Source organism: Panulirus ornatus, chromosome 58 (assembly GCF_036320965.1).
Source record: "Panulirus ornatus isolate Po-2019 chromosome 58, ASM3632096v1, whole genome shotgun sequence".
Lineage (NCBI taxonomy): Eukaryota > Metazoa > Arthropoda > Malacostraca > Decapoda > Palinuridae > Panulirus > Panulirus ornatus.
In genome coordinates this window covers 5,008,995-5,026,159 of record NC_092281.1, presented here as the reverse complement: position 1 = coordinate 5,026,159, position 17,165 = coordinate 5,008,995, and the positions used below count along the sequence as shown (strand labels likewise).

The following is a 17,165-nucleotide window of genomic DNA, read 5'->3' as shown; positions in this document are numbered from 1 at the left end:
AGGATAAGAGAGATCTGTGATGATAAAAAGAGTGTGGTTGAGAGAGCAGAGGAGGGTTTATTGAAATGGTTTGGTCACATGAAGAGGATGAAAGGAAAGATTGACCAAGAGGATATATGTGTCAGAGGTGGAGGGAACAAGGAGAAGTGGGAGACCAAATTGGAGGTGGAAAGATGGAGTAAAAAAGATTTTGAGTGATTGGGACCTGAACATGCAGGAGGGTGAAAGGCGTGCAAGGAATAGAGTGAATTGGAATGATGTGGTATACTGGGGTCGACGTGCTGTCAATGGATTGAACCAGGGCATGTGAAGCATCTGGGGTAAACCATGGAAAGTTCTGTGGGGTCTGGATGTGGAAAGAGAGCTGTGGTTTCGGTGCATTATTGCATGACAGCTAGAGACTGAGTGTGAACAAATGTGGCCTCTGTTGTCTTCCTAGCGCTACTTCACACACATGAGGGGGAGGGGGTTGTTATTTCATGTGTGGCAGGGTGGCAATGGGAATGAATAAAGGCAGACAGTATGAATTATGTACATGTGTATATATGTATGTGTCTGTATGTGTATATATATGTATACGTTGAGATTTATATGTATGTATATTTGTGTGTGTGGACATGTATGTATATAAATGTGGGTTGGGCCATTCTTTCGTCTGTTTCCTTGCGCTACCTCGCTAATGCGGGAGACAACGAGAAAGCAAAATAAAATAAATAAAATAGTATATATGTATATGTCTGTGTATGTATATGTATGTATATGTTGAAATGTATAGGTATGTATATGTGCGTGTGTGGGCGTGTATATATATACATGTGTATGTGGGTGGGTTAGGCCATTCTTTTGTCTGATTGCTTGCGCTACCTCACTAACGTGGGAGACAGCAACAAAATGTAGTAAATGAAATGAATATTTATTTTATTTATTGTACATTGTCGCTGTCTCCCGTGTTAGCAGGGTAGTGCAAGGAAACAGATGAAAGAATGGCCCAACCCACCCACATACGCATGTATATTCATTTACGTCCACACACAGCACATATACATACCTATAAATCTCAACGTATTCATATACATACATACACACACAGACATGTACATATATACACATGTACATAATTCATACTGTCTGCCCTTATTCATTCTCATCGCCACCCCGCCACACATGAAATGACAACCCCCCTCTCCCCTCATGTGCGCGAGGTAGTGCTAGGAAAAGACAACAATGGCCACATTCGTTCACACTCATTCTCTAGCTGTCATGTAAAATGCATCGAAACCACAGCTCCCTTTCCACATCTAGGCCCCACAGAACTTTCCATGGTTTACCCCAGATGCTTCACATGCCCTGGTTCAATCCACTGACAGCACGTCGACCCCAGTATACCACATCGTTCCAATTCACTCTATTCCTTGCATGCCTTTCACCCTCCTGCATGTTCAGGCCCCGATCACTCAAAATCTTTTTCACTCCATCTTTCCACCTCCAATTTGGTATCCCACTTCTCCTCGTTCCCTCCACCTCTGACACATATATCCTCTTTGTCAATCTTTCCTCACTCATTCTCTCCATGTGACCAAACCATTTCAATAAACCCTCCTCTGCTCTCTCAACCACACTCTTTTTATTACCACACATCTCTCTTACCCTTTCATTACTTACTCGATCAAACCACCTCACTCCACATATTGTCCTCAAACATCTCATTTCCAACACATCCACTCTCCTCCGCACAACTCTATGTATAGCCCTCGCCTCGCAACCATACAACATTGTTGAAACCACTATTCCTTCAAACATACCCATTTTTGCTTTCGGAGATAATGTTCTCGACTTCCACACATTTTTCAACGCTCCCAGAACTTTTGCCCCCTCCCCCACCCTATGATTCACTTCCGCTTCCATGGTTCCATCCGCTCCCAAATCCACTCCCAGATATCTAAAACACTTCACTTCCTCCAGTTTTTCTCCATTCAAACTTACCTCCCAATTGACTTGTCCCTCAACCCTACTGTACCTAATAACCTTGCTCTTATTCACATTTACTCTTAACTTTCTTCTTTCACACACTTTACCAAACTCAGTCACCAGCTTCTGCAGTTTCTCACCCGAATCAGCCACCAGCGCTGTATCATCAGCGAACAACAACTGACTCACTTCCCAAGCTCTCTCATCCACAACAGACTTCATACTTGCCCCTCTTTCCAAAACTCTTGCATTTCACCTCCCTAACAACCCCATCCATAAACAAATTAAACAAACATGGAGACATCATGCACTCCTGACGCAAACCAACATTCACTGAGAACCAGTCACTTTCCTCTCTTCCTACACGTACACATGCCTTACATCACTGCTTCTAACAACTTACCTCCCACACCATATATTCTTAATACCTTCATATGCCTTCTTCAGATCCATAAATGGTACATACAAATCCATTTGCTTTTCTAAGTATTTCTCACATACATTTTCAAAGCAAACACCTGATCCACACATCCTCTACCACTTCTGAAACCACACTGCTCTTCCCCAATCTGATGCTCTGTACATGCCTTCACCCTCTCGATCAATACCCTCCCATATAATTTCCCAGGAATACTCAACAAGCTTATACCTCTGTAATTTGAGCACTCTCTTATCCCCTTTGCCTTTGTACAGTGGCACTATGGAAGCATTCCGCCAGTCCTCAGGCAACTCGCCATGAGTCATACATACATTAAATAACCTTGCCAACCAGTCAACAATACAGTCACGCCTTTTTTTAATAAATTCAACTGCAGTATCATCCAAAACCGCTGCCTTGCCAGCTTTCATCTTCCGCAAAGCTTTACTACCTCTTCCCTGTTTAACAAATCATTCTCCCTAACCCTGTCACTTTGCACACCACCTCGACCAAAACACTCTATATCTGCCACTGTATCATCAAACACATTCAACAAACCTTCAAAATACTCACTCCTTCTCACATCACCACTTCTTATCACCTCCCCACTATCCCCCTTCTCTGATGTTCCCATTTGCTCCCTTGTCTAATGCACTTTATTTACCTCCTTCCAAAACATCTTTTTATTCTCCCTAGAATTTAATGATACTCTCTCACCCCAACTCTCATTTGCCCCCTTTTTTGCCTCTTGCACCTTTCTCTTGACCTCCTGCCTCTTTCTTTTATACATCTCCCAGTCATTTGCATTATTTCCCTGCAAAAATCATCCAAATGCCTCTCTCTTCTCTTTCACTAATAATCTTACTTATTCATCCCACCACTCACTACCCTTTCTAATCTGCCCACCTCCCACGCTTCTCATGCCACAAGCATCTTTTGCACAAGCCATCACTGCTTCCCTAAATACATCCCATTCCTCCCCCACTCCCCTTACATATTTAGTTGTCACCCTTTTCCATTCTGTACTCAGTCTCTCCCGGTACTTCCTCACACAAGTCTCCTTCCCAAGCTCACTTACTCTCACCAGTCTCTTCACCTGAACATTCTTTCTTCTTTTCTGAAAATCTCTACAAATCTTCACCTTTGCCTCCACAAGATAATGATCAGACATCCCTCCAGTTGCACTTCTCAGCACATTAACATCCAAAAGTCTCTCTTTTGCATGCCTATCAATTAACACATAATCCAATAACGCTCTCTGGCCATCTCTCCTACTTACATACATATACTTATGTATATCTCTCTTTATCCCTGGGGATAGGGGAGAAAGAATACTTCCCACGTATTCCCTGCGTGTCGTAGAAGGCGACTAAAAGGGGAGGGAGCGGGGGGCTGGAAATCCTCCCCTCTCACTTTTTTTTTTTAATTTTCCAAAAGAGGGAACAGAGAAGGGGCCCAGGTGAGGATATTCCCTCAAGGGCCCAGTCCTCTGTTCTCAACGCTACCTCGCTGATGCGGGAAATGGCGAATAGTATGAAAGAAAAAAAGATCTCTCTTTTTAAACCAGGTATTCCCAATCACTAGTCCTTTTTCAGCACTAATCTATAAGCTCCTCACCATTTCCATTTACAACACTGAACACTCCATGTACACCAATTGTTCCCTGAACTGCCACATTACTCACCTTTGCATTCAAATCACCCATCACTATAACCCGGTCTCGTGCATCAAAACTACTAACACACTCATTCAGCTGCTCCCAAAACACTTTCCTGTCATGATCTTTCTCATGCCCAGGTGCATATTCTCCAATAATCACTCATCTCTCTCCATCCACTTTCAGTTTTACCCATATCAATCTAGAGTTTACTTTCTTACACTCTATCACATACTCCCACCACTCCTGTTTCAGGAGTGCTACTCCTTCCCTTGCTCTTGTCCTCTCACTAACCCCTGACTTTACTCCCAAGACGTTCCCAAACCACTCTTCCCCTTTACCCTTGAGCCCCGTTTTACTCAGAGCCAAAACATCCAGGTTTCTTTCTTCAAACATACTACCTATCTCTCCTTTTTTCTCATCTTGGTTACATCCACACACCTTTAGACACCCCAATCTGAGCCTTCGAGGAGGATGAGCACTCCCTGCGTGACTCCTTCTTCTGTTTCCCCTTTTAGAAAATTAAAATACAAGGAGTGGAGGGTTTCTAGCCCCCGCTCCCGTCCCCTTTAGTCGCCTTCTACGACACGCGAGGAATGTATGGGAAGTATTCTTTCTCCCTTATCCCCAGGGGTAGATAAATCATGAGAAATACAGTTATCAGAATTACACTACCTAATTCAACATTTTCCAAATTACTGTACTGATTTGAGTTGCTGAGAAACCTTCCAAGCTAATGACCAATTTGAATTAGCTAAAGAAAATTGATAATTTTGTGTAAATTGTATCCTGTGGTAATTTGACAGGGGAATGCTTGTCACTGAATTTTTGTGTAATTACCTGTTTGTACTGTATGGGGAGCGAGTTTTACACTTATGGGGTCCCATCTTTTGAACATTCTCAACTATCTTGCAACCATTTGAATTTATGTATACCCTTTGCATTAGCCATTTCCTCAGTCATTCTGATCAATTCTTTCACCACTCCTATACTATAAAAGTCCTATACTATAAAAGTATTTCTTTACATTCTTATTAACAAGTTGCCTGCTTGATTTCATGTTATGTACTCTGGTTGCTCTCTCCCTACTTCTCTTGAAAAACTGTTCACTGTCCACATCATTGATTTCCTTTTATAAACCCATAGGTTTTGATGAGGTCTCTCTTCCAAGGTGAGTGAATTGAAAGCCTCCAGCCTTTCCTTATAGTTTGGCTCTTTGAATTCTGGTACCACCTTTGATACCCTTCACTGGACCTTCTGTATGAGCTCTTTGTGCTTCTTTAGGTTTGCTTATCAAACCTCAGAACCTTATTCAAGTTTTGACCATAATTAGGATATTTCCTCGTCTCTGTACATGGAAGCTATTCTGAAACCTATTAGCAAACAGTTTGTCTCCTTAACTATTCTGATGTAGGACTCTGGTAACAGGTTGGGGATGATTTCTAGTCCAAAGTGCTTCTCGCACTTGGAATCCTGAAGCTTATTTCCTGCTAAGTAATTATCTTATTGAAGTTCTCTTTCAATTTGTCTATCCTCATTGATTTACATTTGCTTGGGTTGGATTTCATCAACCATGTTTCAGACCAACTTTGTAGTCTCTTTAGGTTCCATTGTTAGATGATGCAATCCTCCTTGCTTTTCACTTCCCTCACAATCTGTACATTGTCTGCAAACATATTCAGGTAGGGCTTCATACCTTCAGGCAGGTCATTATTGTAGGTCAAGATTAATGGTCCCCGAACTAAACCATGTGGCACTTTGCCGGTCACCTCAACTCATATTAGAATGGCTCCTCTAACATGCATGTACTGAGATAATCTTGTATCCATCGCAGGAGATTCTCCCTTACTCCTGCCTTGTAATCTAGCTTCTTAATCAGCCTACTGTTCAGTAGTGTCTACTGCTTTTTGGCATTCCAAATACAAATGGTCCACCTAGTCTTCTCTTTAGTCTAGGACTGATCTCACTCTCACCTCTTATCCCTAAAACCATGCTGTCTCCCACTTTATTCATCACACTTGTTGATGAGACCAGTCAGTAGTTTAATGCTTGTTCTGGATCTTTTATCTTATATTTTTTATTTTGCTTTGTCGCTGTCTCCCGTGTTTGCGAGGTAGCGCAAGGAAACAGACAAAAGAACTGGCCCAACCCACCCCCCTACACATGTATATACATACACGTCCACACACACAAATATACAATACCCATACAAATCATTGTACACATATATATACACACACAGACACATACATATATACACATGCACACAATTCACACTGTCTGCCTGTATTCATTCCCATCGCCACCTCGCCACACATGGAATAACATCCCCCCTCCCCCCTCATGTGTGCGAGATAGCGCTAGGAAAAGACAACAAAGGCTCCATTCGTTCACACTCAGTCTCTAGCTGTCATGCAATAATGCCCAAAACCACAGCTCCCTTTCCACATCCAGGCCCCACAGAACTTTCCATGGTTTACCCCAGACGCTTCACATGCCCTGATTCAATCCATTGACAGCATGTCGACCCCGGTATACCACATCGATCCAATTCACTCTATTCCTTGCCCGCCTTTCACCCTCCTGCATGTTCAGGCCCCGATCACTCAAAATCTTTTTCACTCCATCTTTCCACCTCCAATTTGGTCTCCCACTTCTCCCCGTTCCCTCCACCTCCGACACATATATCCTCTTTGTCAATCTTTCCTCACTCATTCTCTCCATGTGCCCAAACCATTTCAAAACACCCTCTTCTGCTCTCTCAACCACGCTCTTTTTATTTCCACACATCTCTCTTACCCTTACATTACTTAGTCGATCAAACCACCTCACACCACACATTGTCCTCAAACATCTCATTTCCAGCACATCCACCCTCCTGCGCACAACTCTATCCATAGCCCACGCCTCGCAACTATACAACATTGTTGGAACCACTGTTCCTTCAAACATACCCATTTTTGCTTTCGGAGATAATGTTCACGACTTCCACACATTCTTCAAGGCTCCCAAGATTTTCGCCCCCACCCCCACCCTATGATTCACTTCCGCTTCCATGGTTTCATCCGCTGCCAGATCCACTCCCAGATATCTAAAACACTTTACTTTCTCCATTTTTTCTCCATTGAAACTTACCTCCCAATTGACTTGACCCTCAACCCTACTGTACCTAATAACCTTGCTCTTATTCACATTTACTCTTAACTTTCTTCTTTCACACACTTTACCAAACTCAGTCACCAGCTTCTGCAGTTTCTCACCCAAATCAGCCACCAGTGCTGTATCATCAGCGAACAACAACAGACTCACTTCCCAAGCTCTCTCATCCCCAACAGACTTCGTACTTGCCCCTCTTTCCAAAACTCTTGCATTTCACATCCCTAACAACCCCATCCATAAACAAATTAAACAACCATGGAGACATCACACACCCCTGCTGCAAACCTACATTCACTGAGAACCAATCACTTTCCTCTCTTCCTACACGTACACGTACCTTACATCCTCGATAAAAACTTTTCACTGCTTCTAACAACTTGCCTTCCACACCATATATTCTTAATACCTTCCACAGAGCATCTCTATCAACTCTATCATATGCCTTCTCCAGATCCATAAATGCTACATACAAATCCATTTGCTTTTCTAAGTATTTCTCACATACATTCTTCAAAGCAAACACCTGATCCACACATCCTCTACCACTTCTGAAACCACACTGCTCTTCCCCAGTCTGATGCTCTATACATGCCTTCACCCTCTCAATCAATACCCTCCCATATAACTTACCAGGAATACTCAACAAACTTATACCTCTTTAATTTGAGCACTTACTCTTATCCCCTTTGCCTTTGTACAATGGCACTATGCACGCATTCCGCCAATCCTCAGGCACCTCACCATGAATCATACGTACATTAAATAACCTTACCAACCAGTCAACAATACAGTCATCCCCTTTTTTTTATAAATTCCACTGCAATACCATCCAAATCTGCTGCCTTGCCGGCTTTCATCTTCCACAAAGCTTTTACTACCTCTTCTCTGTTTACCAAATCATTTTCCCTAACCCCCTCACTTTGCACACCACCTCAACCAAAACACCCTATTCTGCCACTCTATCATCAAACACATTCAGCAAACCTTCAAAATACTCACTCCATCTCCTTTTTATATCACCACTACTTGTTATCACCTCCCCATTAGCCCCCTTCACTGAAGTTCCCATTTGCTCCCTTGTCTTACGCACTTTATTTACCTCCTTCTAGAACATCTTTTTATTCTCATTAAAATTTAATGAAACTCTCACCCCAACTCTCATTTGCCTTCTTTTTCACCTCTTGCACCTTTCTCTTGACCTCCTGTCTCTTTCTTTTATACATCTCCCATGCATTTGCATTTTTTTCCCTGCAAAAATCGTCCAAATGCCTCTCTCTTCTATATATCTATTTATTTATTATGCTTTGTCGCTGTCTCCCGCGTTTGCGAGGTAGCGCAAGGAAACAGATGAAAGAAATGGCCCAACCCACCCCCTTATACAATGTATATACATACACGTCCACACACGCAAATATACATACCTATACATCTCAATGTACACATATATATACACACACAGACACATACATATATACCCATGCACACAATTCACACTGTCTGCCTTTATTCATTCCCATCGCCACCTCGCCACACATGGAATATCATCCCCCTCCCCCCTCATGTGTGCGAGGTAGCACTAGGAAAAGACAACAAAGTCCCCATTCGTTCACACTCAGTCTCTAGCTGTCATGCAATAATGCCCGAAACCACAGCTCCCTTTCCACATCCCTTTCCCTCTCTCTTCTCTTTCACTAATAATCTTACCTCTTCATCCCACCACTCACTACCCTTTCTAATCAACCCACCTCCCATGCTTCTCATGCCACGAGCATCTTTTGCGCAAGCCATCACTGCTTCCCTAAATACATCCCATTCCTCCCCCACTCCCCTCACCTACTTTGTTCTCTCCTTTTTCCATTCTGTACTCAGTCTCTCCTGGTACTTCCTCACACAAGTCTCCTTCCCAAGCTCACTTACCTCTCACCACCCTCTTCACCCCAACATTCACTCTTCTTTTCTGAAAACCCATACAAATCTTCACCTTAGCCTCCACAAGATAATGATCAGACATCTCTCCAGTTGCACCTCTCAGTACATTTACATCCAAAAGTCTCTCTTTCGCGTGCCTGCAATTAACACGTAATCCAATAACGCTCTCTGGCCATCTCTCCTACTTACATACGTATGCTTATGTATATCTCGCTTTTTAAACCAAGTATTCCCAATCACCAGTCCTTTTTCAGCACATAAATCTATAAGCTCTTCACCATTTCCATTTACAACACTGAACACCCCATGTATACCAATTATTCCCTCAACTGCCTCATTACTCACCTTTGCATTCAAATCACCCATCACTATAACCCGGTCTCGTGCATCAGAACCACTAACACACTCATTCAGGTATGAAATTTGCCCTTTTCCATCTCCATGACACATTCCCACTTTCCATTGATATGTTGAACAATTAGTAATTCAAGTGATGTATTTAGCATATCTGCACATATCTTTAGTACATATGGTGAAATTTTATCACTACCATGAGCCTTGTATGGGTTAAAGTTCTTTTAAAGTATTCTATTAATATCTCTTTTTTTAGATATCAAAATTATTTCCAAAACATCTTCCTCATTTCATCCCACTGGTGTTAGAGCATTAGTGTTTTTTTTTTGTGAAGATATTTTTGGATTTGCTATTCAGCTTCTCACATGTCCTTGCATCATCCTCTAAAATTCTCCATCTGAATCCCTAAGCCTGAATGGCTGACAACTGACTCTTTGAATTTATGGAAAAGTTTTAGATTTTCCTCTGCCTTGTCGACAGTATTCTTTCAGAGTTTTTTGTTCTTCCTTTCTTATCTTTCTAACTCTTTCCAAGCTCTCTTATACCTTGCAAATACTGGATGGCTGGAGTGCCATCTATATCTTAGCCACTGCAGATCTGAAACTCCTTTGATTTTTGACGTCTTTCCTCTTTCTTGCCATTTCCTTTGTATGTGATGCTTGAGGTGCCAACACCTCTTCTCTATTGTAAATATCACAGTGCTTCTCACCACAGAGCCCTGGCTACTGAATTCCATTTCCCAGTTTGCGATACCATAGAAATTATTGAAGCTGTGTAATTTCCTTGATTATTTTTTTTTTTTTTTATACTTTGTCGCTGTCTCCCGCGTTTGCGAGGTAGCGCAAGGAAACAGACGAAAGAAATGGCCCAGCCCCCCCCCCATACACATGTACATACACACGTCCACCCACGCAAATATACATACCTACACAGCTTTCCATGGTTTACCCCAGACGCTTCACATGCCTTGATTCAATCCACTGACAGCACGTCAACCCCTGTATACCACATCGCTCCAATTCACTCTATTCCTTGCCCTCCTTTCACCCTCCTGCATGTTCAGGCCCCGATCACACAAAATCTTTTTCACTCCATCTTTCCACCTCCAATTTGGTCTTCCTCTTCTCCTCGTTCCCTCCACCTCCTACACATATATCCTCTTGGTCAATCTTTCCTCACTCATTCTCTCCATGTGCCCAAACCATTTCAAAACACCCTCTTCTGCTCTCTCAACCACTTTCTTTTTATTTCCACACATCTCTCTTACCCTTACGTTACTTACTCGATCAAACCACCTCACACCACACATTGTCCTCAAACATCTCATTTCCAGCACATCCATCATCCTGCGCACAACTCTATCCATAGCCCACTCCTCGCAACCATACAACATTGTTGGAACCACTATTCCTTCAAACATACCCATTTTTGCTTTCTGAGATAATGTTATCGACTTCCACACATTCTTCAAGGCTCCCAAAATTTTCTCCCCCTCCCCCACCCTATGATCCACTTCCACTTCCATGGTTCCATCCGCTGCCAGATCCACTCCCAGATATCTAAAACACTTCACTTCCTCCAGTTTTTCTCCATTCAAACTCACCTCCCAATTGACTTGACCCTCAACCCTACTGTACCTAATAACCTTGCTCTTATTCACATTTACTCTTAACTTTCTTCTTCCACACACTTTACCAAACTCAGTCACCAGCTTCTGCAGTTTCACACATGAATCAGCCACCAGCGCTGTGTCATCAGCGAACAACAACTGACTCACTTCCCAAGCTCTCTCATCCCCAACAGACTTCATACTTGCCCCTCTTTCCAAAACTCTTGCATTTACCTCCCTAACAACCCCATCCATAAACAAATTAAACAACCATGGAGACATCACACACCCCTGCCGCAAACCTACATTCACTGAGAACCAATCACTTTCCTCTCTTCCTACACGTACACATGCCTTACATCCTCGATAAAAACTTTTCACTGCTTCTAACAACTTTCCTCCCACACCATATATTCTTAATACCTTCCACAGAGCATCTCTATCAACTCTATCATATGCCTTTTCCAGATCCATAAATGCTACATACAAATCCATTTGCTTTTCTAAGTATTTCTCACATACATTCTTCAAAGCAAACACCTGATCCACACATCCTCTACCACTTCTGAAACCACACTGCTCTTCCCCAATCTGATGCTCTGTACATGCCTTCACCCTCTCAATCAATACCCTCCCATATAATTTACCAGGAATACTCAACAAACTTATACCTCTGTAATTTGAGCACTCACTCTTATCCCCTTTGCCTTTGTACAATGGCACTATGCACGCATTCCGCCAATCCTCAGGCACCTCACCATGAGTCATACATACATTAAATAACCTTACCAACCAGTCAACAATACAGTCACCCCCTTTTTTAATAAATTCCACTGCAATACCATCCAAACCTGCTGCCTTGCCGGCTTTCATCTTCCGCAAAGCTTTTACTACCTCTTCTCTGTTTACCAAATCATTTTCCCTAACCCTCTCACTTTGCACACCACCTCGACCAAAACACCCTATATCTGCCACTCTATCATCAAACACATTCAACAAACCTTCAAAATACTCACTCCATCTCCTTCTCACATCACCACTACTTGTTATCACCTCCCCATTTGCTTCCTTCACTGAAGTTCCCATTTGCTCCCTTGTCTTACGCACTTTATTTACCTCCTTCCAGAACATCTTTTTATTCTCCCTAAAATTTAATGATACTCTCTCACCCCAACTCTCATTTGCCCTTTTTTTCACCTCTTGCACCTTTCTCTTGACCTCCTGTCTCTTTCTTTTATACATCTCCCACTCAATTGCATTTTTTCCCTGCAAAAATCGTCCAAATGCCTCTCTCTTCTCTTTCACTAATACTCTTACTTCTCCATGATTATGTATCCTCTTTATGTCTCATCTCACCTCTGGTTTTTTGCTATTCCTCTTTTATTGTGCATTCAAACTTGAGCATTACATGACTTGCTTCTTCCCACTGGTGTATCATATATCATGTTCTCAATATCCACACTAGTATGTGTAATGATGATATAGGTATATTGGTGCATTAGTCCCTCTCATCCTAGTAGACTCTGTGATATGTTAGCATTACAAGTTTCATTATACACCCTAAAAACTTGTGTTTCCACACCACCCTATCATCATCATCATCATCAGAATTCAAATTCCCCGATTATACCTCATTATGATTGAAATCCTCCCCCCCCCCCTTTTTTTTTTTTAGTACTTTACCATTTATAAGAAATGAGTGTTTCACTGCTTCATGTACTACTGTGATTCTTCCTTCATTGTTATCATTGTATAATTGTTCTGAATCATTGCAGTTCTCTGGAGGATTATATGATAATAACTATGCTCTAATTCCCCACAGTTGCACAATTTCCAATATATATTATCTGAATGAGCCATCTTCTACTATATCTTGAAACTTCAGGTTGTCTTTTATTATGATGGCTAATCCAACCCATTCTTTGCCTTCTCTCTCCTTTATTGCAATCACATACCCCTTTGAGCAGAATGGATAAAAGCTTATCTCCTTGGTAAACTTAGCCTCCACAACAACAATAGTATAAGGTGCAGTTTCTCTTGTATGATTCTTGAATTCCAGCTCTTTACCTGTGACTATTATTCCATTAACATTTGAACACATTACTTTCAGTCTGACATTACCATCTAAAATTCTTGCCCTCTGCAGTGCTAGTAGGGCTGCTCCATCTTGTTGCCTTGTGTGATGTCTCCATTTCTATCTTCTGACTGCATTCTTGGCTTTTCTCTCTCTTTTTCTTAGCTTTGTAACATCTGATGAATATTTACTGAATTCTGCCATGCCTTTGAGATTCTTATCTTTTCTAAGTGCTTCTTGGCTTGATGATTCCAAGTCAGTTGTAACCATAACTGGTCACCCCCTTATGTCTTGATTATAACCACCAATTCTTCTCTTTTTCTTCATCGTGGAAATTGCATCTGACAATCCCATTGTGTCTAACAATCTCTTGATGCACATTTCCTCCTTTACTTTCTTTTCTTCCATATCTATTGTAGGATCTTCCAAGCCAGAAATAATCAGTGAATTACTCAGCCCCCTGCTGTATAAATCTTTCTAATTTTGGTGCCACCCACTTTTTAGCAGGATTACCAAGTGTGAAAGAGTCAACTTCTGTGTCTCTAACTTTCTCTGTAATTATTGATAAAACTAATTTGATTGAAATACATTCAGACAAAACTCATTTGATTAACATCATTCACACAAACCTCATTTGATTAAAATACAGTTACACCAAAATCATTTGATTAATATCAATCACACAAAGCTTATTTGATTAAGATACAGTCACATAAAACTTATCTGATTAATATGAATCACTCAACACTCATTTGATCAAAATACCGTCACACAAAACTCATTTGATTAATATCAATCACACAAAGCTAATTTGATTGAACTACAGTCACACAAAACTCATTTGATTAATATCAAACACACAAATCTCATTTGATTAATATCAATCACACAAAACTCATTTGATTAAAATACATTCACACAAAACTCATTTAAGTGAAATACAGTCACACAAAACTCATTTGATTAATATGAATCAAACAAAACTCATTTAATTAATATCAATCACACATAACTTTTTTGATTAAAATACAGTCACACAAAACTCATTTGTTTAATATCAATCACATAAACCTCATTTGATTGAAGTACAGTCACACAAAACTGATTTGATTAATATCAATCACACAAAACTTATTTGATTAAAATATAGTCACGCAAAATTCAATTGATTACTATCAATCACACAAAACTCAATTGACTAAAATACAGTCATATAAAACTCATTTGGTAAATATAAATTATAAAAAACTCATTTGATTGAAATAGTCACACAAAACTCATTTGAGCATTATCAATCAGTAAAATCTTTTTTCATTAAAGTACAGTCACAAAAAGCTCCTTTGATTAATATCAAACAAAATTCATTTGATTAAAAGACAGTTACAGAAAACTCATTTGATTAATATCAGTCACATAAACCTCATTTGACTTAAATACAGTCACACAAATCTCATTTGATTAAAATACTGTAACACAAAACTCATATGATTAAAATACTGTCACAAAAAACGCATTTGATTTAAACACAGTTCCACAAGATTCATTTGATTCATAACAATCGCACAAAACCCATTTGATTGAAATACTCTCTTACAAAAGTCACTTGATTAATATCAATCACACAAAACTAATTTGATTAAAATATAGTCACACAAAAATGCAATTGAGTGGGAGAAGTATAAAAGAAAGAGACAGGAGGTCAAGAGAAAGGTGCAAGAGGTGAAAAAAAGGGCAAATGAGAGTTGGGGTGAGAGACTATCAGTAAATTTTAGGGAGAATAAAAAGATGTTCTGGAAGGAGGTAAATAGGGTGCGTAAGACAAGGGAGCAAATGGGAACTTCAGTGAAGGGCGTAAATGGGGAGGTGATAACAAGTAGTGGTGATGTGAGAAGGAGATGGAATGAGTATTTTGAAGGTCTGTTGAATGTGTCTGATGACAGAGTGGCAGATATAGGGTGTTTGGGTCGAGGTGGTGTGCAAAGTGAGAGGGTTAGGGAAAATGATTTGGTAAACAGAGAAGAGGTAGTAAAAGCTTTGCGGAAGATGAAAGCCGGCAAGGCAGCAGGTTTGGATGGTATTGCAGTGGAATTTATTAAAAAAGGGGGTGACTGTATTGTTGACTGGTTGGTAAGGTTATTTAATGTATGTATGACTCATGGTGAGGTGCCTGAGGATTGGCGGAATGCGTGCATAGTGCCATTGTACAAAGGCAAAGGGGATAAGAGTGAGTGCTCAAATTACAGAGGTATAAGTTTGTTGAGTGTTCCTGGTAAATTATATGTGAGGGTACTGATTGAGAGGGTGAAGGCATGTACAGAGCATCAGATTGGGGAAGAGCAGTGTGGTTTCAGAAGTGGTAGAGGATGTGTGGATCAGGTGTTTGCTTTGAAGAATGTATGTGAGAAATACTTAGAAAAGCAAATGGATTTGTATGTAGCATTTATGGATCTGGAGAAGGCATATGATAGAGTTGATAGAGATGCTCTGTGGAAGGTATTAAGAATATATGGTGTGGGAGGCAAGTTGTTAGAAGCAGTGAAAAGTTTTTATCGAGGATGTAAGGCATGTGTACGTGTAGGAAGAGAGGAAAGTGATTGGTTCTCAGTGAATGTAGGTTTGCGGCAGGGGTGTGTGATGTCTCCATGGTTGTTTAATTTGTTTATGGATGGGGTTGTTAGGGAGGTAAATGCAAGAGTTTTGGAAAGAGGGGCAAGTATGAAGTCTGTTGGGGATGAGAGAGCTTGGGAAGTGAGTCAGTTGTTGTTCGCTGATGATACAGCGCTGGTGGCGGATTCATGTGAGAAACTGCAGAAGCTGGTGACGGAGTTTGGTAAAGTGTGTGGAAGAAGAAAGTTAAGAGTAAATGTGAATAAGAGCAAGGTTATTAGGTACAGTAGGGTTGAGGGTCAAGTCAATTGGGAGGTGAGTTTGAATGGAGAAAAACTGGAGGAAGTGAAGTGTTTTAGATATCTGGATGTGGATCTGTCAGCGGATGGAACCATGGAAGCGGAAGTGGATCATAGGGTGGGGGAGGGGGCGAAAATTTTGGGAGCCTTGAAAAATGTGTGGAAGTCGAGAACATTATCCCGGAAAGCAAAAATGGGTATGTTTGAAGGAATAGTGGTTCCAACAATGTTGTATGGTTGCGAGGCGTGGGCTATGGATAGAGTTGTGCGCAGGAGGATGGATGTGCTGGAAATGAGATGTTTGAGGACAATGTGTGGTGTGAGGTGGTTTGATCGAGTAAGTAACGTAAGGGTAAGAGAGATGTGTGGAAATAAAAAGAGCGTGGTTGAGAGAGCAGAAGAGGGTGTTTTGAAATGGTTTGGGCACATGGAGAGAATGAGTGAGGAAAGATTGACCAAGGGGATATATGTGTCGGAGGTGGAGGGAACGAGAAGAGGGAGACCAAATTGGAGGTGGAAAGATGGAGTGAAAAGGATTTTGTGTGATCGGGGCCTGAACATGCAGGAGGGTGAAAGGAGGGCAAGAAATAGAGCGAATTGGAGTGATGTGGTATACAGGGGTTGACGTGCTGTCAGTGGATTGAACCAAGGCATGTGAAGCGTCCGGGGTAAACCATGGAAAGCTGTGTAGGTATGTATATTTGCGTGTGTGGACGTGTGTATGTACATGTGTATGGGGGGGTTGGGCCATTTCTTTCATCTGTTTCCTTGCGCTACCTCGCAAACGCGGGAGACAGCGACAAAGTATAAAAAAAAAAAAAAAAAAAAAGAGTGTTGTATGTAATATTTCAGCTTTAAGATACAAATGAAAAAAACAATTATTCATCTTAGAAACTGAATTTACATTCTCTAATGAAGACTTTTTTTTTCCTTAATTTCATTTTTAAGTCCAACAACAAAAAGATATTTTTGTCATGATTTTGCTTTTCACAGATTATTGTGCAGTCTTTTTATTGCCTTACACAGGTTTCTTAATATACTGACCAGAGTTACAGGCAATAGCTTATCATGTATACAAAGGAAGTAACATT

At 40.9% G+C, this 17,165-nt stretch overlaps 1 protein-coding gene across 4 annotated transcripts in view; it reads left to right on the top strand.

Annotated features, from left to right (window-relative positions):
• LOC139766867 (uncharacterized) overlaps positions 1 to 17,165 on the top strand; it is a 48,103-nt gene that overhangs the window by 30,464 nt on the left and 474 nt on the right. The window lies entirely within an intron of this gene.